Source organism: Bos javanicus, chromosome 4 (assembly GCF_032452875.1).
Source record: "Bos javanicus breed banteng chromosome 4, ARS-OSU_banteng_1.0, whole genome shotgun sequence".
NCBI lineage: Eukaryota > Metazoa > Chordata > Mammalia > Artiodactyla > Bovidae > Bos > Bos javanicus.
The window spans coordinates 66,010,322-66,034,890 of record NC_083871.1 but is presented as its reverse complement, the minus strand read 5'-3'; the positions used below and the strand labels follow the sequence as shown (position 1 = coordinate 66,034,890).

Genomic DNA, 24,569 nt, shown 5'->3' with positions numbered 1-24,569 from the left:
CTGCTCACCAGGCCTCTTGTGTCCCTGTGGGGGACTGAAGAGGACAGTGGCATGGCAACGGCCATACTCGCCCACCAGCCCTCACAACCCCGAGCTGTTCTCAAAAGGGCTGAAGGGAACCCTCCGTGAGCCTGACTGCCTGCTAGACCCCGGCCTGCGCTTCATGTGAGTTTGTTAATCATTTTTTGCGCTTGGGTTGTGACCAGCGATTAATCTGGAGAAGGAAATGGCAACCCACTCCAGTATTCTTGCCTGGGAAATCCCACAGACAGAGGAGCCTGGTGGGCTATAGTCGATGGGGTTGTGAAAGACTCGGACACGACTTAGCGACTAAATAATAACAACAACAACAGCATTTAATAGTTTCAATGAAATGGAAGAATAAAAATAGAGTGCATCTTGCCTGGTGAAGGTAGGTACTGTTTCATGAAACTTTTATTTCCATTTCACACATTTATGCTGAGTCACAGTAAAAATGAAGTAAAAACCCCAAGTTTGATGAACCTCCCAGAGGTTGCCTTCTTACTCCTTGTGTCTCATGTAGGTTCCTGCAGCCCCGCATCTGGATCAGGCCCGGCCTGGAAGTCCCCCTGATCCCCACACTGCAGAGCCCAGCCCAGCTCCGGACACCGGTAGGAGAGCACTCAGCTTACAGATTGAGCCATGAGCAAAGGTCTACTGTGTTGTGTAGGCCACCAGGCACCAGGATCTGTGCTGAGCATTTTGCCTGCATCACCTCTTAAGCCTCATGAAGTAAGTGGCCCTGGTCTCTGCCTTCCACAGATCAGGAAACTGAGGCTCAGTGAGCTTCATGTGCTCACTCGGTCCTGCAGCTCACACACATCAGAACTGGGTTCTGGATGGTGGACACACAGGTGCTGATGACAGGCAGGCAGTGATGAGAAGGCACCCTGACCCCTCCACCTCACCTCTGGGGACCCCTCCTCCTCCCTTCTGTACCCAAGCTCCTCGACCACCAAGTTCCCCTGAGACCCCCTCCTTCAGGGCCTGTGGGATTCTGTAGGTCTACTCTGAAGCAGTTCCTGATTTCCATGACACCAGGGTGGAGTAACTTGGGAAGCTTCCTGGGAATGTGGGGAAGGGTCCCGCCCAAGGAGAGCCTGGCCCTGACTCCAAAGTCTATTGTGCAACCTTGGGTCTATACATCTACCTCACCCAGACTTTTCCTTCCCCCATGTGCTCCATAGCTGGCATCTGAGGGCAACATGCCTTGTGTTGCTGAGGGCGAATGGTCACAGGAGCCACAATCCTTTCCAGAGCTGCTCAGAGCCCAGCAAGACTGCCCCAGGCCAAACCTCTAAACCAGGGCTCGGCCCTCAGAGCTAACAGGTCACTTCCAATCCTAGTTCCTTCCTTTTCAGAGGTGTGGGGACCTAGTGAGCACTGAGTTTGGAGTTAGTTGGACCTGAGTTCACACCAGGGCTGGATTCAGAGAAGAGTATGGTGCCTATTCCTCCTCCGACAAACTGTTGGTGGGAATGCAAACTAGTACAGCCACTATGGAGAACAGTGTGGAGATTCCTTAAAAAACTGGAAATAGAACTGCCTTATGATCCAGCAATCCCACTGCTGGGCATACACACTGAGGAAACCAGAAGGGAAAGAGACACGTGTACCCCAATGTTCATCGCAGCACTATTTATAATAGCCAGGACATGGAAGCAACCTAGATGTCCATTAGCAGATGAATGGATAAGAAAGCTATGGTACATATACACAATGGAGTATTACTCAGCCATTAAAAAGAATACATTTGAATCAGTTCTAATGAGGTGGATGAAACTGGAACCTATTATACAGAGTGAAGTAAGCCAGAAAGAAAAACACCAATACAGTATACTAACGCATATATATGGAATTTAGAAAGATGCTAACAATAACCCTGTATACGAGACAGCAAAAGAGACACTGATGTATAGAACAGTCTTTTGGACGTTGTGGGAGAGGGAGAGGGTGGGATGATTTGGGAGAATGGCATTGAATCATGTATAATATCATATATGAAACGAGTTGCCAGTCCAGGTTCGATGCACGATACTGGATGCTTGGGGCTGGTGCATTGGAATGACCCAGAGGGATGGTATGAGGAGGGAGGAGAGAGGAGGGTTCAGGATGGGGAACACATGTATACCTGTGGTGGATTCATTTTGATATATGGCAAAACCAATACAATATTGTAAAATTAAAAAATAAAATAAAATAAACCCTGTTACTTCACAAACTCTCCAGTAGCTCCCCATTCTCTTCAAAGCAAAATGCTGAAGGCCTTAGAATTGTTTACAAAGGGCTTCAAAGTCCTGTATGTCTCCTTCTCTGGACATATTTAGTTTCTTTTCTGGACTCACTCAGCTCTAGCCATGCTGACCTCTTGCCATTTCTGCCCCAGGGCCTTTGCACTTGCAGCTCCCTCAGTCTGGAGCCATCTTCCCTCAGATGCCCACATGGATCACTCCTTCACCTCAGTGAGGGTCCCTGATCCAAAGGCATGCTTCAGCCCCAGCTACAGCCCATGGCCTGTCTTATGTTGCCTTCTCACTTTATATTCCTGCACACTAAATCACTTCAGTCATGTCCAACTCTTTGTGACCCTATGGACTGTAGCCCACCAGGCTCCTCTGTCCACGGGATTCTCCAGGCAAGAATACTGGAGTGGGTTGCCATGCCTTCCTTCATGGGATCTTTCCGACTTAGGGATCAAACCCGCGTCTCTTATATTTCTTGCATTGGCAGGCAGATTCCTTACCCCTAGCACCACCTGGGAAGCCCCTCCTACTAAAATACTGTATGACTTATTCATCTACATTGTTTATCCAAAGATGTTTATCATCTATCTCTCTCCATTAGAATGTAAGCTCCACAAGGGTGGGCTTTTTTGTTTCTTTGTTCAGCGGTGCCTAACACCAAGCAGGCATCAAAAAAAAAAAAAAAAAAAAAAAGGTGCAAAAGAACTGAGAGAGAATTAAGTATGTGTAAAGAGATATAGAATTTGAATTTCTTCCATGAAGTCCCTGAATCATCCATATCAAATTCTTTGAAACCAAAATCTTCTGAAGAAGTTGGTCTTGGACTTTCCTGCTTTGCTCCAGGTCTTCATTTGGGTGAGTTTCCACTCTGACCCGGTGGCTGGCCCCAACTGTCATCCTCCTGGGTGCCAAGCTGGGCCCTGTAAATACAAATGCAAACCAGAAAGCCACACCACGCCCCACCCACCAGCTGGTGGAGAGGCAATGACGTGTGTGTGACAGGGAAGCACCAGGGCACCCATAGAACAAGAAAGAGAGATGGAAATGGAAATCCTTTTTCCCAGACAAAGGAAATGGTTGTGTGGGTAGCTAAACTCCTTAGAGTCTATTTCCTCACAGTGGTGTTGAGTTCTAGATCAAGTGAGATGAAGAACTGGAGGCCCATCCAGTTCTGAAATGTGACATGCAGAGATTTTTGTTTTTCACTCTTCAAAAACAGGCAAGAAGCCAGGGCAGAGATCAGTAAATCCATTTCACAGATTTTGCCATGTTTATCCCTTCCTGTGTGAACTTCTTCCTCCATTCCAAATTTCAGTCTCATCCAGAGGTCCTGAGGCGAGACCCTTTCAGCTTCATCCTGCCTCCTTCCTGACTCCATCTCAAGCTGCTGCTGCTGCTAAGTCACTTCAGTCGTGTCTGACTCTGTGCGACCCCACAGACGGCAGCCCACCAGGCTCCCCCGTCCCTGGGATTCTCCAGGCAAGAACACTGGAGTGGGTTTCCATTCCTGTCTCCAATGCATGAAAGTGAAAAGTCAAAGTGAAGCTGCTCAGTCGTGTCCGACTCATTGCGACCCCACGGACTGCAGCCTACCAGGCTCCTCCATCCATGGGATTTTCCAGGCAAGACTACTGGAGTGGGGTGCCATTGCCTTCTCCACCACCTCAAGCTAGCCTTTGTCAATTAGGACACTGGGACTCAGAGAGGGAGAGTGAGCTGCTCGTGGTCACACAGAGAATTAAGAGTCTGGGCAAGGACTGGGAACCAGGCCTTCTGCCTCTCAGCCTGAGGCCCTTCCACTGCCAAACATGTGTTCTTCGGAGCCCCTGCCTTCAGCCTGGGTTCCCGGAAGATGCCATGACCTCTAACCCTGCTAAGCCTGCATCCACTCCTTCTGCACCCCTGGGGCCACCAAACTCAGGGCTGAGGGCCTGTGGGGGCTGGCTAGAGGCGTGGGAGTCGGGGTAAAGCCAGTTCTCACTGAAGCCTTTGCGTGCCTCTGCCAGGGTTCTGCATTGCCTTTCTCTGGAGAGCAGCTCTGGGCGGGGGTTGGGGGGAGGGGTTGGTGGGCATGGCCCACCCTCTTGGGGCAAACTCTCCCAAGGCTCAAGAATACAGATTTTTAGGCTCAGAGGGGCTGTTATAAAATTCACAGTCATACCTTCTCCTGACATACTGCAGAGGAGAAGCTAAGGCCCAGAGCAGGCGTGAGGCCCACCCAAGGTCCCAGGGGGCAGAGCCAGGGCCAGGCGTGGAGTCAGAGTTTTGCATCATCATCAAGTCTGATCATATCTGCTTCTTCAGGAATTCTGGTATATTTCATTTGGGCAGCATCCTGGAGTCCAGGTTTCTAGCTAGACTTACATACCTCCAATGATGGGGGACTCACTACCAGTTTGTGTTCTCTCTTGCTCTCTCTCCTTTTCTGTTCTCCTGATCTCTGGACCCAGACCTTAGAGTTCAGGCTTTCTGCTTCTGACCCTTCCTGCCTTTCCCACCGGTTCTTCTAAGGACCCTCACATGCTTGCTGTCCGTCCGTGTTTACAGAGGGGACTTCCGTCCTCCTGTCACACCCTCTCCACTCTAATGAGCATACTCAGGGCCCAAGATGAGGTTTGCTCATCCTTGTCACTCATTTCTTCAAAAATTCTTACTGATTGTGTGTTCTGCTATATACCAGGTCCTTAGCACTAAGGATACACTAACGAAAACAAACATAAATGTCAGACCAGAGACGTGAACCGTCCCTGACAGAGACCCTCCATCCTCACCACACAGCCTCATGCAGCTCTGAGACTGATGGCCGGAGGGGCAGACTACCAGAAAGAGACAGATACACAGAACACAAGTATTCAGAACAAAGGTGGGAAGAGGCGCGTGGAAATGCTATAAACCGCTGGGCCCATAGTCAGTACAGTTCCTCTGCCAGGAAATTACAAGGCTGTCCTTTGGCCTTCTTCTGGACTTGGAGGCCGAGCAGCCCTTGGGAGCATCTGGAACATCTGGTAGCCATCTTCTCCCACCGAGGGAGAAGGGCCAGGGCTTGAGTGGGCTGGGGGTGGGGCCAGGGAGGCCTCTTCCTTCCCCCAGATCCCTAACATCACTTCCAGACCCAGGGCGGTGTGGAACCTCCCCAGCCTCTCTTCTGGACCCTTCTGGTCTTGCCTGCCTCCTCTGGCTTCTCAGAGTGGACTGTGCCCACCCGGAGCACACTCTCTGCCAGGTCCCACGGGGATGTCAGCTCCCCTGGAGCAAGGCCAGGCTGGGGGGCAGGAGCACAAGCCGAGCTCTCATGGGAGTTCACTCTCTGGGACGTCGAGACTGGGCTGCATGGGCTGTAATGGGGTGAAGGCCTCCTGCAGGGTGGTCCAGGCTGGGAGCAGCTGCGATAGTTGGGGGCAATGGAAGAAACAGGTGGGTGGGGATGACAGAGTGGGCAACTCACATCCCAGACTGAGGGGGATCAAAGCTTGCCCTCCCCCCTACAACTGCTGTTGGGGTTAAAATGTGAGAGTGGGAGATGTTATGGGCCTAACTAGGGGCCTGCCAATTCCTATGTTGAAGTCCTACCCCTCAGTACCTTGGAATGTGCCTGTATCTGGAGACAGGGCTTTTAAAGAGGGAATTCAGTTAAGACAGGGTTTTATGGTTGGTACCTAATCCAATGTGCCTGGTGCCCCTTTAAGAAGAGGAGGTTAGGACACAGAAACACACAGAGGGAAGGCCATGTGAAGACACAAGGAGGGGATGCTCGTCTGCAAATCAAACAGAGAGGCCTCGGGAGAAACCAACGCTGCCAACCCCTGGGTCTTGGACTTCCAGCTTCCAGAAATGTGGGGAAATAAATTTCTGTCCTTTAAGCCCTCGGCCTGTGCTATTTGCTACAGCAACCCCAGAAAACTAACATAGGTGCAAATCTATTTTATTATGACAATGCCTTAAGCATGGTCACTTTCAGCTCCCCTAGAGAACCCCATGTTCAGATGCTCTGTCAGAAAATAGGCAAATATACCTTTAGGATTATACTCCTGGATTATTATTTCCCATGGATTAGGGTAAAGATTGGAGCAGCTGGAGGAGTCGATATTCTTCAAGGAGACCAGACAGGACATCAGTTCTCAGCAGTGAGCTGTATCTGCCTTTAGGAATGTAGGTGGAAACGAGACACAACATCACCAGTGCAGAGACCAACCAGAAGGTTACCACTGTCTTCCTTTTGGAAGGGATAGAGGTGTTTTCTTCACACCTGGAATCAATAGAAAGCCTATAAAAAGAGGAACTTATGAACATTTAGCAAGTGCCTGAGGCAGCACAATGCATACAACTCCAGGATGTGGTAGGGTGTTGAAACTTCATAATCCAGATGGCAAGGTGTGTGTCCACAAAACAACCAAAACAGCTAATCCTTTTCTATTCAGACATTAATGACAGACCATGTTCTAAGCATGTTACATAAGTCATCTTCATTAATGCTCACAAAGCCCTATGAGACAGGCATTATTTGTGCCCCTGTGTCACGTATGAGAAAACCAAGACACAAAGAGATTACACGATTTGGCAAAGATCACACAGCTTGTGAGAAGGAAGAGTAATGACGTTAGATGGAGAAGAGACTTGAAGAAAGGAGGGGTGACGGCGCAGGGTAGCAGACACACGGGCTGCCCTCCGAAGTTTAGTCCCCCAGGTTGCGGTGACTTCAGAACACTTATTGGAACCCATCAGTGAAGAACTACATAACTCACCACTGGGGTCCAAGGAGTATTCAATCCGAAGATAAGCCCTGAGGGACTATTGTTGAGATAACTCAAAATGTCAGTTAAAGTGGAGAGTCATAAACAATGGCACATGGACCTTACATATTTGGGGACAATTTCTAAAATGCATGCCTCTATTAATCACTCTGAATATACGACCAAAGCCTCTTCTTTGAGCAGAAGTTCACTGACTGAAACTCCAGTTTATCTATTTTTTTTTTATAAGCCACACCCATGTTGCCTCATCTTTGGTTTCCTGTTCTGGTTTTTTAATATGCAGAGCAGTGAGGGTGTGGGCTGGTTCACACTCGCTGTGTACAGGGTGGGCAAGACAGCCCTTCTGTATCCACATGAAGTTCATTATGGCCACATAACTTCCTTGGGTCAGCAGAAGGTAAGTGGAAGTGATGGGAGTCACTCCTGGGCAGGAGCTGGCAAAGCCAGCGCATGGTTCCCCCACGTGTTCTCTTCCTTCTGCCTTGGTTTCTGGCAAAGGTCCAGATATCGGCTGCACCATCAGTCTGAGGCCTGAAGCAGAGCCCCTGCTTACCAGGAGGAGTCTGCAGCAGGACCAAGGAGAAACCTCTGTGTGGGTTGAACTGCTGAGGTCTGGGGAGTGATTTGTTATTGCAGTCTAGCCTACTACCTCCTCCCAACGGGTATACTCATCAAGTACTACGAGTCCAATCTTGGTCTGGGCACTTTGATGTATTTCTCTATATTTCTCCAGTATTTCTGTAAGGTCTCCTTAGACCTCATTTCACTCTTCTTTCTAGCTTTTTGTTTTTACTGTGGGATACCCAGAGGACCCAGCCCTTATTTATGATGTTACTTCTGTAGTAAACGTGTGCGAGGCCTCCAAGGAGAGGCCCAGTGGGCAAGCACGAGGCAGCACACTGAGTGTGGTCACTTGGGACACCCCAGGGGCAGGAACCGTGCCCACCCTGCTCCTGCATTTCCCTCCTGCGGAGACAGACAGCTCTCTGGCAACCCTGGGCATTTTCCCACATTCCTCCTGGGTACTCCACGAATGCAAGGCCCTGACCTCTCTTCACCTGGGCCACTCCTCAGAGTCATGTTTGCCACAAGCAATCTTGAGAGAAGAGGTAACATCTCAAAGGCAAAGAGCAGTCTTTCTCCCACTTTCTATAAAAGTGGAAAATCTCCCGAGGCCAGTGTTCCTCTCCTGTTACTCTAGCCACTGAGTACCCCACCCATCCTGGGCCTCTCGCAAAGCCTGTGTGGGACTTGAGTGGCAGCAGAGAACCAGAGCCAACCATCAGAGTGCTCTGGGGACTGCTTTTGCCTGAGTAATGAAGTCCTTGGTCTCAGATCTAGGAGTCTGGGCTCTTTGGCTGGCATCTGTGTAACAGTAGCAGGCTAACTTGTGAGCTTATACACAGGATAACGGGGTTTCCCAGGTGGCTCCGTGGTAAAGAACCTGCTTGCCAATGCAGGCAACCCAGGTTCGATCTCTGGGTTGGGAAGATCCCCTGGCGGAGGAAATGGCAACCCACTCCAGTATTCTTGCCTAGAAATCCCCTGGACAGAGGAGCCCGGTGGGCTATAGTCTATGGGGTCGCGAAAGCGTCAGACATGACTCACTGACTAAATGACAACTACAAACAGGGTGATGTATCAGTCTCTGCGCTGCTCTTGACACCCCACCCCAGTTCTGCTCAGGACCGGGCAGGCTGTGCACTGATGGGCAGTCAGTAAGTGTCCTTTTCACTCACTGACCTGGGGACCAGGGAGTCTCCAGACAGTTCATTCTATACCGGTTCCCTAGGGGCTGCATTACTGATGCTTCCTGGAGCCTCAGTTTTCCCCTCTGCAAGAGGCACAGCACCCAGGACCCAGTTCACATTCAGGGCTATTGGATTCGGGTTTGGAGGAAGATGACTGGCCTTCTCTGGCAATTGCCAGCTGATTTCTGTCTTCCTTTGAGGTGATGCCAGCACACTTGGACTCCAACCAGAGAACTTAGGAAAGAGGAAGGAAGAACTCACTGTGAGTGAGAAAGGGGGAACACAGCCAGCGGAGACGCACTTGGCTGCGGAGTCTTTCCTTCTGGAGGTCTGCGCAAGCAGAACAGGGGCTCAGTATTGTCATGAGGCTGGGCTGTTGTATGTCTCTCCTGGGGTTCTGTTTGGAGAAAGAGATGTGACGTCCACCTTCAGGGAGCTGACAGGAAGGAGTTGCCATAGTTTCCAGCCAAGGATTTGAGGTGGCTTTGTCAGGGAGGCTGTGGCAGCCTGGGGAAGGTAGCACCTGTGTGCTCAGTTGCTCACTTGTGTTCAACAATTTGCGACCCCATGGTCTGCAGCCCACCACGCTCCTATGTCCATGGGATTTTTCAGGCAAGAATACTTGAGTTGTCATTTCCTCCTCCAGGGGATCTTCCCTACCCAGGGATTGAACCTGTGTCTCCTGGGGGAAGGTAGAAGGTAGTCAGAAACAAGGGGACGGGTGTGTGAGGTCGCTCCCCAGGAAGTGCTGGAATTTGCCCCCAAATCAACTCTTGGCAAAATTAGGATGTGTTCATGCTCTTCCCACTTAATAAATCCAGAGAAACCAACTTAGTGTGACATTGGAAAAAAAAAACCCAAAGGGACAATTACTTAACTAGCATTTTTGCTGCGTCTTCAACAGCTGTCACAGGGGGACACCTGTGCGCCTGCATCTCTCTCCTCTGCTTTGTGAAGGAGGCGGCTTAGGGAAGATTGCAGGTGAGGCTGGAAGGGGAGAAGAGAGGCAGTTGGGGGGCCAGGGGCTAAAGCAGCTCTCTTGGGAGGGGCTGCTGCAGGAGAGAGGAGGCATGGAGGAGGGGATGCGATGTGGTTTACTTCTCAGCATGGGGGGTGGTGTCTGACTGGCTCTGGAGGCCTCGGTGTGCCCTCGTCTGCTGCAGCCAGCCCAGGGCTTTCTCTTCACAGAGGATTCTGGCAAAGGTTGTCCCTCGTAGTCTTGGGTCCCAGGGTTTGAGGGGTGGACTCGACCAGTCTCAGGAACACAGCGTCTCCGCCCTCCACGTAGGAAGGGCCTGTCGCCAGAAGAAGGATAACCCTACTGTGTCCGAGTCCTCATTTCACTTGCAGCTGGGCGCTAATCCAATTGCTGGCTCTAACCTAATTCTCCATTGATGCCCGAGTCCTTTGCCTGCCGATATTAAAACTCTTTTCATTTAATTGTGTAGAAGATAGATCCTCCTCAGCCGTCAGGTGGTAAATATAGAAGAGCTGATGTGTAGCTCTAATTTCTTCCTTGGCAGGGCTCCTGTGGCTCTGAATAATTGGGGACTAAGATGCTCTGGAAGGAGGACCAGGAAGGAGGAGAAAGGAGTTGGGTGGGGCACTGGGACGTTAGCGTGGCCCAAAGGTTACAGCTCAGAGGGAGCGGGCCTGGTCAGTGTGTTCCTGGCCTGGTCGATGAGTCCGTTTCATGAGGACAGTCATCTCCCTCCTGAATCTTTCACATGACTGATGTCCTGAGATGTTGTGGGAGAATCAAATGTTTCTGAATCAAGGATGACCAAGGAGAGGGGGCTGTCCTACCGGAAAGAGTAGGAGGGGTCATGAGACCCCCAGAGTCAGAGGCAGGGAGCAGCGGTCATGATAAGCCCCTTTGATCTCATCACAGAGAAGACTGTGTGAGTCTAGGCACACAGTCACCTGCAGAGTCAGGGTTTTTAATGGACCAAGACCCTCTAAGACAACTGATTGCAGCTCCCTTGTCCGGTGACCACAAGCAGGGCAATGAAGAGGTGGTGACAGAGGGCACGCCTCTTGGTTTCCAGGTCAGCCTATAACAAGGTGGCCATCCTATTTCCTAGTGGAGGGAGGGACGGAGCATCAGAGTAAGACCCTGGTGGCCATTCGTTAGGAGGCTCATCCACCCAGCAGAGGCCTCCTGAAGTTACTCCTGCCACATGCTGCCTATCCCCACCCTCTTAAAACACCTTATGCAGGGAAAGGTGGTACAGACATAAAGACCACATGGCCCAGGCAGCGGGTCATGGGCAGAGCCTGTTGCTGGCCTCACACCCAGCCTCAAGGAAGCAGGAAGCATCCTAGCAAGAGACCCACTAGTATCTTGGTCACCAAACATGGGCTTCTCTGGCGGCCCACACCAACTGTGGCTTCTCAGGAGCTCACATCTTCTGGGGCTACCTCGGGCTCTGGAGGGCCTGGCACACACTCCAGCTGTCTTCTCAGGGACGGCCGTTGCCGCCTGTAGGCCACCTGCTCAGCCCCAGCTCAGCCCCCAGCTCCTCAGAGTGCCCTGTGCTTGACCACTGGAGGACCAGAGCTTCCTGGACTGGCCGTGCTTCCTATGCGAGAGGCTTTGCTATATCTTAGCTTCCTGAAACCCCCCTCCCCCTCCGCCTTGTCATGGACTGGGAGGCACCTCAGATGGTCCTTTCCTCTCCTCTTTCCCTTCGTGCCTCAAGACAAGCACATATCCAGCATTTCCTGAGGGCTGTTCTCTCCTGGATACTGGGAGATTCTTAAGGCTCCATCCTCTCCTGGCCTGGCTACCCCAGGCCTCTCTGACTCCACGTGTCCACTTCCAATACCAGCTTCTCCCTTCCCACCTCCAGCCTGGGCTCAGTCTTTACCTCTCCTTCACCTGCTGAGCTAGGAGATCCTGGGGCAAGGAGAGGGCACGCCTGGGGCTTGGAGTAGCTGAATCATCTGACTAGGAGATCCTGGAGAAGGTGACCAGAGCAGTTTGCAAGACCGTGGCCCAGATATCACCACTGTTCTTTCCTTCAGAATCTGAGGCCAAACCTGTGACTTGGGGTCACTCTCCCCCATAGTATTTTCAGAGGAAACACTGCTAGGATAGATGACTGCTAGGAACATGGACCCAGATGGTCCAGTCACAGGATCTCTGAGTGCCGGGGCTGTAACAGCCAGCGCTGCTGAGCAGAGCAACCTTTGCTCATATGAGGAAATTGAAGATTGAATACAGCACACAGAAGGGTGTGTTTGCCCAGGCTCATGCTGTGTCTCCACTCAGAGACCCTGGCTTCCTAACTCCAGTCTACACTCTAGGCATTTCTGCCAGTACAGTCAGAATGATGGGGATTCTTCCGAGCATGGGGGTCAGGATGATGGCATGCCAATTCCATCTCCACCCTCTGCTGGCTGTGTAACCTCCAGAAAGTTACCTGACCTCTCTGGGCATCAGTTTCTTCATCAGTCAATTGGGGGTGCCAATGCTATCTACTTCATATGAGGCTTGAGAATGCACTGAGATCATTCCTCCAAAGCCCCAGCACAGCATTTGGCACGTAGTGAGTAGTAATTAGCCATCATGCAACATTCAGCTTCTCTGGATTGCAAATATCACTAAAACCAATGTGAACCAGAATGAGCATTAGCTATTCAAGAAACAAGCAGGCATTTAATTTACTCCCTCAACAAATCTAAAGGTTCTGTGTCAGGACACCCTTTGGATGGTTTTCCAGAAAAAGAAGGTGACACAGATGTTGTTCTTCCCTCTGTAGAGGTTTCCCAGCCCAGAACAGGGCAACAGAGACATTCCTCTCACCTTGAAGCTGCTCACAGGAAGCAGATGGAGCCATCCGAGTCAGGATGCTGCCGGTCTCTTCCAGAAGGTCCAGAAGCCCAGGACTGCCCTGACCTGCAGCCCACCCTCAACTGAGCAGTATAACTAGTGCTGTGAGAAGCCCCACTCCCCATCCAAGGAACTTCGGAGCAATGATTACACCCTCCACGGTTCAGTTCCTGCCAAGGCGTTAAGTAAAAATGCTACTACTCACTAGGATCAGAAGAACTAGGGTGAGGAGAGTGGGGCACTCCTAAGATGTAAAATTTAAGAGACACCCTCAAACTCAGTGGGGGCTTCCCAGGTGACTCTAGTGGTAAAGAACCCACCTGCCAATGCAGGAGACATAAGAGATGCGGACTCAATCCCTGGGTCAGGAAGATCCCCTGGAGGAAGGCAGGGCAACCTACTCCAGAATCTTTGCCTGCAGAATCCTATGGACAAAAGAGCCTGACATGGAGTCACAAAGAGTCGGACACAAGTGAAGCGACTTAGCACACATGCATTCCCCAAACTCAGTAGCCAAGATACATAATATTTCAAGACATTAAAGTTAATTTAAAAATCCATGATCGAACAAAACATCACCCATGCTTTTAAGTGAAGATGGACTCTGTCCCTGCTGAACCGGAGAGTAAGTGCTTCCCTTGCCTCACTCTAGTCCCAGCCCCAAAGCTCAGGTCCCTTCTCAGACGGTAGAGTCAGACTCTCTGGGAAGGGTGTTCCAGACAGAGGTACCATCTGTGGGAAGCTCTGCAGGTAGTTCTGCTGTGCAGAGAGTTGAGTTCCCTTGCTCTGAAAGAAGTAACTAATGCAGGCATGTCTGAGGTTTGCAGAAGAGAAAGAGGGGATGCAATGTGATCCCCTAATTGCAGCTGTTTAAGAGTTCTGTGTAGATAGATAGTGCCCCACCCACCAAGGGCGCTGAAATTCTGCTTTTCCAACTTTATTCCTTTGGGGCTTTCTCTGTGGGTTTTCTTTCAGAACCCAGAAACTCCTAGAACAATTAAGCAATGCAATAATTGAACTTGCTGAGTCTTTGTGGACCCTCTGCTCCACAGTTTCCACTCCAGATAACTGGGGTCCTTCCCTCTGCTTATTTAAATCCTGTGCAGATTTCCAGCCCCAGTTTATTAAGATTCCGTCTGTGGAATCCCTCTCTCTATTCATTCCATACGTACACATTTGAGGACCTACAATGTGCCAGTCTGGATTATGGACAAGGACTGAATTTTAAAAATTGTGCTTGGGGAAGTCAAAATAATGCCAGCATATAACAAAAGTTAAATTACACTAGAAGGTTCAGAATGAAAATCAGCAATCTCTGGTCTGAACTTCTCCAAGTTCAGTATCATTTCTAGGCGCTTATGACCCTTAATTCTTGTAGGTGTGTCGTCTAGTATTTAGTTCCATTTTTCTAAATATATGCATACAAATTTTTTTATTTACCAGCTTTTGGCATTCACTTTTGAACTCTTGCCATGGTAAAAAAAAAAAAAAATAAGACAAATCTCCCATCTCCGTCCCGTTTCCTTTCCCTCCATCCTTTGAACATGGTTATTTTTCAGTTTTTTTTTTTTTTTTTTTTTTTACTGAACAATAAAGAAAGCATTGCTGAGCTCAGTTGTACAGTAAAACTGAATTCTTTTTTTTATACAACCTAGAGCTAATAACCTTTTTTATTTATCTGATGTGAGGTATCTATTGTTAACCTTTTCAGTGTCTCTGCCTCTTACCTATCAATATCAATCAAACACGTTGGTTTTATTTTTCCCTCTGTTTTCTTGTGTTAAGCTGGACTTGTTGCTTGCTAAGCCTGGGACTCAAATGTCTCCTTAGGACGCTTGGTCTTCGTCTTCACGCTGAGACATACTTCACTGCACATCTCAGTTCACGTCCTCATTTCTGGAATCTCTTTCTTTTTCTTCCAAAACAGCATTTGTTTCCCTGTTTGGGTGGCACCCATGCTCCAATAGCTTCCTGAGAAAGGGACCTGGGAAGTAAAATTCTCCATCCTTTTATGTCTGAAAATGTCTTTATTCTATCCTCACATTTTGTTGTAAGTTTCCCAGAGCATGAAGTTCTAATTGGAAATACTTTCCATTGTAAAGCATTGCCCATTGACTTCTAAACTCCAGGACTGCTGGTAACCCAAGGCCATTTCTGGTCTCCTGTGACCTGCTCTGTCACTTGGAAGCTCCTAAGATCTCTTCATAACCATCCTGATTCTCGCTCATGACTTTTTTCACATCCATTATGCTAGGACCCAAGTGAACCCTTTTGTTCTGGAAATTCTTGTCCCTCAACCCTGATGAGGTTTTGTGTGTAATTTCTTTGGTAATTTCTTCTTTTCCATTTTCTCTGTCCTTGCTTTCTTGAATTACCTTTAGCTATATGTTGGACTTCCTAAAATGAAGCTCTAATTCTGTTGTAACATTGTCCCCCTGTATTCTTAAAGAGAATTTTTTTCTGAATGGATTCCTCATATTTCATCTTCTACCCATATATTGGTTTTTAAATTTATCACTCTTTTTATTTTAATTTCTGAGAACTCATTTTTGTTCTCTGTTCCTTTTTCCAAACTCCCTTGTGTCTGGATGTGATATTTTTCTTCTCATTATGAATGTTATAATTAGCGTTGTTAAAGTTTTCTTCTGTTCTCTGCATAGTCTCTATTCTTCTTCCTTCCTTTCCCTCTTTCTTCTTTCCATCCTTCTTGTTTCTTTCTTTGCAGTTTGGATCTTGTATTTTGTTTGGACTGTAGTCTTTAATGTCAGATGTCTGGTCTTTAATGTCGAGTGTCTAGTGACCCTTGGGTACCATTTCTTACTAAGTGCATGCTCAGTAGCTCAGTTGTGTCCGACTCTTTGTGACCCACAGACTGTAGCCCGCCAGGCTCCTCTGTCCCTGGGATTCTCCATGCAAGAATACTAGAGTGGGTTGCCATGCCCTCCTCCAGGGGATCTTCCCAACACAGGGATCAAACACACATCTCTTGTGGCTCTGGCATTGGCAGATGTGTTCTTTACCACTGAACCACCTGGGAAGAGCTCCCCAGATGCTGACTAAAGCCCTGTGTGCCTGGCCAGGCTCAGCTATTGATATGCTCCACTGGAGGTGGTCAGATGGCAAGCCTGCTTTTCTGTTGGGGAATACCTATATGTCAGATTTTGTTTATATCTATTTTATGGGCTTGTTCAGATCTCCTGAGAAGACTCCTACATCCTGTGTATGGCTGTTGGCCTCCCAGAATCCAGGAGGACTGGAGGGGTGTTGCGGTCCTTTAATGTACCAGAACCTGTTGGTCTGGAGTCGACGATAAGAAAGTGAAAGAGAGAAAGAAGCTAGTATTCCCTGGTTTATGCAGAGAACCAGTAAAACCCTAGAACAGGGCTTGCACTGCTCACAAAGGCACAGGGCATCCTTTCGAGGAGGTCTTGAAAGCCCGGGCAGGAGAGTGAGCTTGGGGTTTTCACTCTGCAGAGCATTAGCTGGAAGGGGAGACAGAGAGAGAAAGAGAGAGAGAGAGAGAAAGACACGGGGACCCAAGTCTCTGGTGGAGCAAGGGTGTTTTAATAATCTTTTTGTGAGTATATATAGGCTGTTATACAAGGAATTTCTTTTGACAATGATAAAGATCAGAAAACCAAACGTACAGCAATGTTATCAAGGAAACAAGGAATTAGCAATGGTCATAAGGTCAGAAGACAATCCGTATCTCGAGAAAGAGGGTGGTGACTAAGCAGTTTTGTTGTAAGGAGAACGTTTACTGAAGGAAATCCACGTGTGTGTTTTACCTCACAACCTCAGTCCTGGGAGCAGCGTGCTGCTCCACTCGTTCCCATTACCAGGAACTGATAAGGAACAGAGGATTTATGAGAGACAGAAAACAGCACGCGGGAATCCTCCTGTTAAACGTTCCCTGACAGAGGGGAAACGCCTGAGAGAGGTTTCAGAAGTGGAATCCACAGGACTTGTTTTTCCCTGAAGTTACTAATTTTTTGTTGCCTTCTTACTTAGTTTCCACATACCTACCACAAATTCTTCCTCAAATTTCCAACAAAACATAAAAATGCTCCCAATTCCGTCAACCTCCTTAGATAAGCTAAAAGTGTGATTTTTTTTTTTTTTGAAAGACATGCCCCTTAGAACCTCCTATTCCTGCCTGGAAGTGATACTCTCCACGTCTCTCCCCCAGCTAAGGAGAATCATTGTAGAGCTGTCCTTCCTTATCATCCTGGGGATTTACTTCTCTCTCTCATGAGCTGACCTCACTGTGTCCTGGATCCGATGCCTTTCTATTTCCTACCTAACTTCCTTGTTTTAGGGTAGCACATTCTCCAGTAACTATCTAAGAAATGTACACAGGAGATAAATTTTGTGAATCATTGAATGTCTGAATATGTATTTATTTTACCTTTTATTTGCTCTTTGTTTTACTTACATGATGGATAGTTGGGCTAGATATGGAATTCTATGTTGCAAATAAATTTTCTCTAAGTTTTAAAGACATTTCTTCATTGTTTCCTAGTTTCCAGTATTGCTGTTGAGAAGTCCAGTGTTATTCTAAGTCTTTGTCCTTTGCACATGACTTGTCGTTCTCCTTTTCCCTAAATTTTTCAGGATTTTTTTTTTCCTTTTGTCTCTGCTGCTCTATGCCTTGAATGAATGAATCTTTTACAATTCTTTGCTGCTAGGTTCTCATGAGTGCTTTCAATGTAGAGACTCATATCCTTCAGTTCTAGAAAAGCTTCTTGTATCATCTTTGAAAATTTTCTCCCCCTTTTATTCTCTCTGATTTCTCTTTCTAGAACTCCTGTCACTAAGATAACTTGAACTTCCAATTTCTTATTTTTTATCTCTTACTTTCCAACTTGTCATTTTGCTCTATTTTTTGAAAAAAATGTTTTCAAATTCTCTTTTAGCTCTTCCACTGATTTTAGCTAAAATGTTTTTCTCTTTTACTTTCCACGAGCTAGTGGTTATTTTTTGAAAGTTTCCTTTAAAAAAAAATTAGCACTCGTACTTTTTTTCCTCCCGAAGATGCAATATGGTCAGTCTATCACTTTTCAGAGGATATTATCTATACTTTTTGTTTTTTCCTTCTACTTATCTCTGTGTCTCTAAGTTTCTTTCTTTATCTGCCCAATGCCCTTCTCTCTCTGCACTCCTTGTTTAGTGCCTTTCACGTTGAAGGCATTTCTAGTACGTCTGGGGATCCTTGGCAGGAGTTCATTTAACAAAGAGGCACCCACCATCTGATCACAGACTCTGTGGACAGGGCTTGTCCTCAGAGGGGCTTTCCTGGGGGGATCGGGTGCTGAGCTCATGCTACTATCTCTATATCTTTCCTCTTGAGCTGATGGGTTTCTCCAGAGAGGGGCTCTCTCCTATCCAACTGAGAGTCTTTTCAGTGGAGTAGCAGCTGGGACTGGAGATTCACCATTCTGTAGGCAATCCCTCATTTTCAGGATGGCACTTCATCTTCTGCCCCCACTGCTCAGACCCAGTGTCACTAAGAAATTCTCTTTCCATCCTCAACTAGTAGGGAAGAAATTTGCAGAGAGAATGGGGTGGGAGAGGGTGGGTCTAAGTCCTTTCTTAAAGGGACTTTCACTGTGTCTTGCTCATCCTCACGTCTGCTTTCAGAGGCGTCTGGCCCCTCTCTGTCCTGAGGCTTTCCAGGCATCGAGGTAGAATCTGGCTCGCTTCTTGCTGCTTTCTACTGGCGTGTACATATCCACTTTCTCAGCTTTGCCAAGGCACTTACTGCTGGGCCATCCACTTTCCCCTTTCCCAAACTGTACTGTGTCATACTGCCTCAAGCTGTGCTCTCCACGATCCTTCTGTCCATACCTGTCTCGTTCGGAATCAAGAAATAGAGCTGAGGGAGGGGAAATAGTTGGCTAAAGGACACGTTGCTGACCTTTGCCCTTCTTCCATCACCCATCAAATCCCAACCTTCCCGCCCCCACATCTCCTCCCTCCACAGGTATTCAGGGCCCTCATGCTATTGACAGCTGCCTTTCACAAGTTGGTCCATCCTAAGGGGATGCCTCCGAGGGTAGATGCCCTAAAGCTTCAATGGTGACCATTCTGGCATCTGGCCACACTCTGGGAAAACAGTGTTGTGTTAACACAACAGTGGCTGCCCTGAGTCTCCCTTGGAGGGAGTATGTGGGTGGCGCCCAGGAGTCCAAGGACTCCCTCCCTCATCTATCCCAGCTCAGATGGAAATCCAATCCCCAGCCTAGACCTTTGAGAAATAAATGCCACTCTCAGGGGTCCACTCCTCAGAGTAAGGCCATGCTAAAATGCTTCAATTCCGGGAAAGACCTGATTGAAGCCTTACCACTCATGTCATCCTCGGTGTGAATGAGAGCCTCCCGCCTTCCCGAGCTCAGCTCTTAATGATGAGGGTGGGAATGCAGGGCACCCGAGAGGAAAATGATTTTGTTGGAGGTCACACAGCAGGAGCGAGGCTGAGACAGGGAGCCTGAACCTACAGTGGTCCTCCGGGCCATGCACCACTCACTCTGTCCTCAGCCTGCTACCCCAGGATGGAGGTGGACTAGGTGGAGACTGTGGAGAAGTGTCTGGGACGGATGTAAGTTGTGGGGGAGGATACGGGAAATGGAGAAAAATTCCGCCCCACCCACTCTGCCTTGAGCTGGTTGCGGATCCCTGGTTCCCACTCTTCTGTGGGGCTGTGGAGAGGGTATGCCTCCACGTGCCTCCCTGGCTGTTGTTCTGACACTGGCTGTTACCTTCTTTCCTTCCAGCTGAGGGTGGAGCCTTTGTTGTTGTTTTTGCGGTGTTTTTGGCATCCAGGGTGAACTCTGGTTGTCATGGCAACCCCAGCAGAGGGAAGCAGGGAGAGGGCTTGAGGGAAGCGAATTTATTCCACTGTCAGCTGGTTCTCCAAGAGGGGATCTGCTGAGGATGGAGACTGAGGGGCCTCTCCCTTCCTGGCCCGACTCCAAGCTGGCTTCTGCACCACCACTTCTCCACCACATGCCATTCTGGGTCTAGAGAAGGATACCCTAGTCGGGGTGGAGAAAGGGGAGGGAGAGCCCCAGAGAAACATCCAGGACCTGGGAACTTGTGCTGACCTCTTAATCCTGTTGGGGCAGTGACCATGGGATGGGCCAGTGCTAGGAAGTCCTCTGGGTGGCCTGAGAACACAAACTCAATCACTATAGGCCTTGGGCCAGGAAGTCAAATAAGAGCACAGGACCATTGTTTGATGGTTAAATATCTTTCTAAGGAAATCGTCTCCTTTACTATTTTCTTCTTAAAACATATGTCCCTCCCGTTCAATTCTCCACTTCTGACAGTGACACATTGACAGAGTAACAGCTTTCTATGAAAACAACAGCATATGACTGGTGATAAATGGCATCTGGCATTAGGGATGAGGGACGATGGGGAATGGTGGGGACCATGGCCAAATGGAGAGCCCTTTTTCAGGATGATGGGCCCTGTGCCTGCCCACTCCGGTTGACCTGTGCCGTGTGGACATCCTGGGTCAATTGCTCAGAAGTCAGAAATCCATTTTATGTGAAGTTTCCTGAATTTTACCTTTTTCCTCACTGTAGTCCTGTGCCCACCTAGATGCAGGACTTCTGAAGATCATAGACAAAGAGGCCCCTGTGATCACTTAAACAGTTGAAGTGGGTCAAGCCTCTAGAAATGATCTCATTTGCCTCGTCCTGTTACAGACAGAGGAAACTGGGGCAGGGACCTGCCTGGCTAATGGCACTGAATGGGTTAGTGGCAGGGCTGCAGCTGGAGGTACTCAGGTGGATAAACAGAAAGACAGCCCAGGAATACTTGCGCTGCAGGACCACTCGATGAGGACCTGGCCCCGTCAGGATCAGATTGGCTGAGAAGACCTAGGGATCATATCATTTTAGCTCGTATTTATTAGGATAGGCATCCGTCTTGGTTTTTTACTATATGTTGAATGAGCAGGACTTGCCTATTGAAAATAAATTTATTTTCGGATCTCATAGCCTCTTTAAAATGTATTTTTAAGGAGGTCTTCTCTTGCTCCAGTGAAAACTCAGGCTGGTCCTATATCTTTTCCACTCACTCTTAGGCCACAGAGGAGACATGAATTAAAACTCTGAAACTGATTTAACAGCACTTTCCCCCTGGCCCAACTCAGGTATGGAATGTGCCGTGGGAAGATAGAATTTGTTCTTCTGCTAGTGCGTCTCCCCTCCTTCAGCCACTGTCCAGCTTGCTAGCCAGTTTCCGACTCCTCCTGGGTGTGGGAGGACAGGAGGGAGGTGGGGTTGACAAGGGGAGGAAAAGTCTTGCTGGAGCTGGCACCACCATGAACTGACCTTGTATTCTCTGAGCTCAGCAGATGGGTAAAGCCAGTTCCTCCTTTGCAGTCCCTGAGTGGGGGCCATCTCTATTCTGTTGCCCAGGGAAGGAGATGGCACCAATCACGGTGGGTAGCAATGCCCACCCCACAGCCCACCACCTAGCCACAGGGGTCCCCCGATCAATTGGACTATCCCCAGTAACTTGGTCTGTGTCAATGTTTTATGCCAGGACCACTTCCCCACTGCATGACCTTGTTAAAGACCTTGGGTAATCTCTTTTGGTCTCACTTGTCCTCATCTGTAACATAAAGAGGTCCATACCTTGCCTTCCTGCTGGTAAGGAGCAGCCGGGTCCTCTGGAGGGCATGGGCGAGAGAGGAAACCTCTTTTCCTGGCTCCCACCTGGGCATTCCCTTCACAAGGACTCTGAGTTCCGGTCCCCACGAGACTCTCCGCTGCCTGCCTGGGGGGCCCCTCCCAATCTCTGAGGTCTCTCCTGCCCCTCCAAGCACTGGGCTCCTGGGCTCCCCTACACTTCCTCCCCAGCACCAAGAGTGGAGCAAGAGAAGCCGCTGACTGTGGGGTAAAGAAGGGGCAGGAGCTGATGCCTGGTGGGTCTCTGGACTCCTTTTCTTTCTTGTCCTCCATCTCCTGACCCCACCCTGTCACCAGGCAGAGACCCTGCTCTTGGTAAACTGGCCATGGAGGAAGGTGAGGACCCCAAGGGGCCATATCAGTGTTTGGATGTGGGGTACAGGGGTGTAAGGTTGGGGAGTGGGCTCATCACCAGGAGTTCCTGCTCCTCCCCCAGGACTCAACAGCTGTGTCACTGAGGCAAGGAAGCCACATGGATTCTTAGATGAGATGGGGCAGGTCAGATTAACCCGGAAACTTGGAAGAATCCCCCCGACACCTTTGCCCCAACCCCCTAGGCTCTGGCAGGCCTCCCTGCTGGTGCCTCTGGTCCAGCCCTTCGAGCACTCTGCTGCTGCTACTGCTGCTAAGTTGCTTCAGTCGTGTCTGATTCTGTGTGACCCCAGAGACGGCAGCCCAGAGAATCCCTGTCCCTGGGATTCTCCAGGCAAGAACACTCGAGCACTCTAGGGACGGTCATCTTCCTTTGAGGCCCAGGGCTGGGCTGTATCCGTTTCCCCTCCTAGACTCCAGCCCTAGGTCTCCTACCTGGCACAGAGTGGCCATTTGACCACTCATTGCTGAATGAGTGAATACATTTGGTAGGATGAGCGGAGGAGAGAGGGGAGGGGCGGGAGCCCTGGAGGAAGGGCTGGGTGTGAGCCCAGTTCAGTCCAGCTGGGTTCATTTCTGCCTGGCGGGAAATATGGGGGTGGTGGTGGTAGGCTCTGAGGATAAGACTCCCGACTCTAGTGTGTGAGGCTTGCCCCAGGCTGACAGCTCTGCTGCTAGCATGAGGGCAACAGCTCAGCCCCACTCCTCTCAGTCTGCCCGGGTCTAGGGGTGGGGGGCAGGGGTTGCTCTGGGGAGAAAGCGGGGCAGGTGGAGGAAGCCAGGGGGAGGACCAGGCGGGCATGGAGACCAGAAGAAGAGAGAGACTCAGAAGGAGGGAGACTGAAGCAGGGATGGGGTATCTGGAGAGGTTTCCTCTCCCAGTCCCTCATGCCTTGGCTGACAAAGCACAATTTGCCTATGTGTATCTCTCCTTCAGGAACCACTTCCTGGTTCACTGACCCTGGCCATCTCCTCTGCAGACGGGTGAGGACTACCACAGTGCCTTCTGTAGGCTGTGGGCTCCGAGGAAGGCACTGATCCATGCCTGGGGGGTGGCTGACCAGAGCCATTCAGGCTCACCCTCTTAGTCCTTAGACTCAAGGGGGCCAAGGTAGTGAAGAGCGTGGCATGCTGAGAGATCAGAGGTCCTGGGTTCTAATCCCTGACAGTTGTTCACTGGGTGCCTCTATGGGCCAGTTGCTTAAGCACAATCTGCCTCAGTTTGCCCATCTGTAAACTGGAGATAATAATCAGACTATTTCATGGTGGTGTTGTGAGAGTTGAATGAGATAATCCAAGTAGAGCACTGAGCCTGGGACAGCATAAGGTCTCCGTAAATATGTGCTATTTTTACTTGGGGCTCTCTGAATGGACTTGGGACAACAGGCAAACATTTAACATCTGCATGTTGATGATCATATCCATCAAAAGAGAGAGAATGACCCTGGCTCAGACTGCCTGCCAAAGATGGTGAGAGAACTCAAGCTGATGGTGGATGGGAAAACTAATAATTTCCAATAATTCCAATGGCCTCCTCTTCGGTTTTTTATATTATTTCCAATCTTCACTTACTCCTTTGAAGAAGATGTAAATGCCCATTAAACAGATGAGGAGACTGAAGCTTGGGGAAGGTAGGTGGTTTTCCCAGGGTCACAGGCCCTGCTGGGGACAGCAGGGAGGGCTCCTCTAGATTCCCACCTGGGGAGAGGACTGGGGTGTCTAGCGTGAGAGCAGGAGGAAGAGGAGGGGCTTCTGCTTCACCCCTGCCCAGTAACCCTCTCCATGTGTCCCACACACTGCTCCCTACTGATTCTGAGCAGCAGGTCTCAGATCTCCCTGCCACAATCACCTGTCTATTGAGGAGAAAATTGGTATAAAATGGTCTGGAGCATTCAGCCTACAGTTTAGGAGAAGCGAGGGTGGGGATGGATGATCAGGATCAGGGAGGAAGAGAGCAGCTTCTGAAGTGATATTTGCACTGCCAGGACCTCAGAAGGTAGCAGTCCCAGGCCCAGGTCCATGTTTGTGGAGGAGGTAAATGCCAGGAGTCAGAGGACTTAGACCCAGGCTCCCAGCTGCAAGACCTGAGCTCCCAAACTGCTCCCCCAAGAAGATGTGGTGTAAAACCCATCCAAGACCACTGGGATCCCAGAGTTTTCCTCTGAGAACAATAAATGTAGTTGCCCAGGCCAAGGAAAGGTGGAGGGCATGAGTGGGCCGTCCGAATGTTGGAGACCCTGCTCTACACTCTGTCCTCTAAATCCTGGTCTTCACTTTATTGGCCTCCTGGAAACATTGGGATGGAGACCTGTGACCTATCCTTCAGGAAGCCCCTGGCTGGTAAGGAGACCAGCCTCACCAGCTTGTCAGTCAGAGAAGAGCCCAGGCTGAGGTGAGAGCCAGGCTGCAGGGGAGAGCTCAGCCCTTTGGGACATGGGAGTTCAGAGAAGGGAGGTCCATGGGGGTTGAGGCTGTTGGGAAACTCCTCTAGGAGGGTGGATAGAGCTGGTCTTTCAAGACTTGGACAGAAGAACTGAGGCAGAAGACCCTCATTGGAGGCTATCATTTTGCAACATCAGTTGGGGGAAAAGTTGAGAATAAACTGAGAAAGGATGGAGGAAGGTGAAGGAAAACTTCACCTGATTGGATCAAGGAAGTTTGGCATGGAGAGTAAGTCAGGAAAGAGAAAACAGACCTAGAAGCTGATGGCACAGAGAGTTAGGTGTGATGCAATGGGAAATAAGGAGCCACTGAGGATTTTAGAGCAAGGGAATGGCTTGGTCAGATTAACAGGTGGCAAGACTCATTCAATTCCTGATGGGACAGTGGTGGAGAGTAGAGGCCTGGTACCTGTGGGGAAGATGTTGCAACTGGTAGAAGGTAACAGTCCCTGG

General features: G+C 49.4%; 1 protein-coding gene across 3 annotated transcripts in view; it reads left to right on the top strand.

The window, feature by feature from the left end:
* Positions 1–7,313: 7,313 nt before the first annotated feature.
* The window catches only part of ADCYAP1R1 (ADCYAP receptor type I), a 107,639-nt gene continuing 90,383 nt past the window's right edge, over positions 7,314–24,569 (top strand). For all 3 annotated transcript variants that reach the window (XM_061414204.1, XM_061414203.1, XM_061414200.1), the window contains exons 1-2: positions 7,314–7,412; positions 9,671–9,747. The gene's annotated coding sequence lies outside the window, so the exon portion shown is untranslated. The remainder of the gene's footprint in view (positions 7,413–9,670; positions 9,748–24,569) is intronic.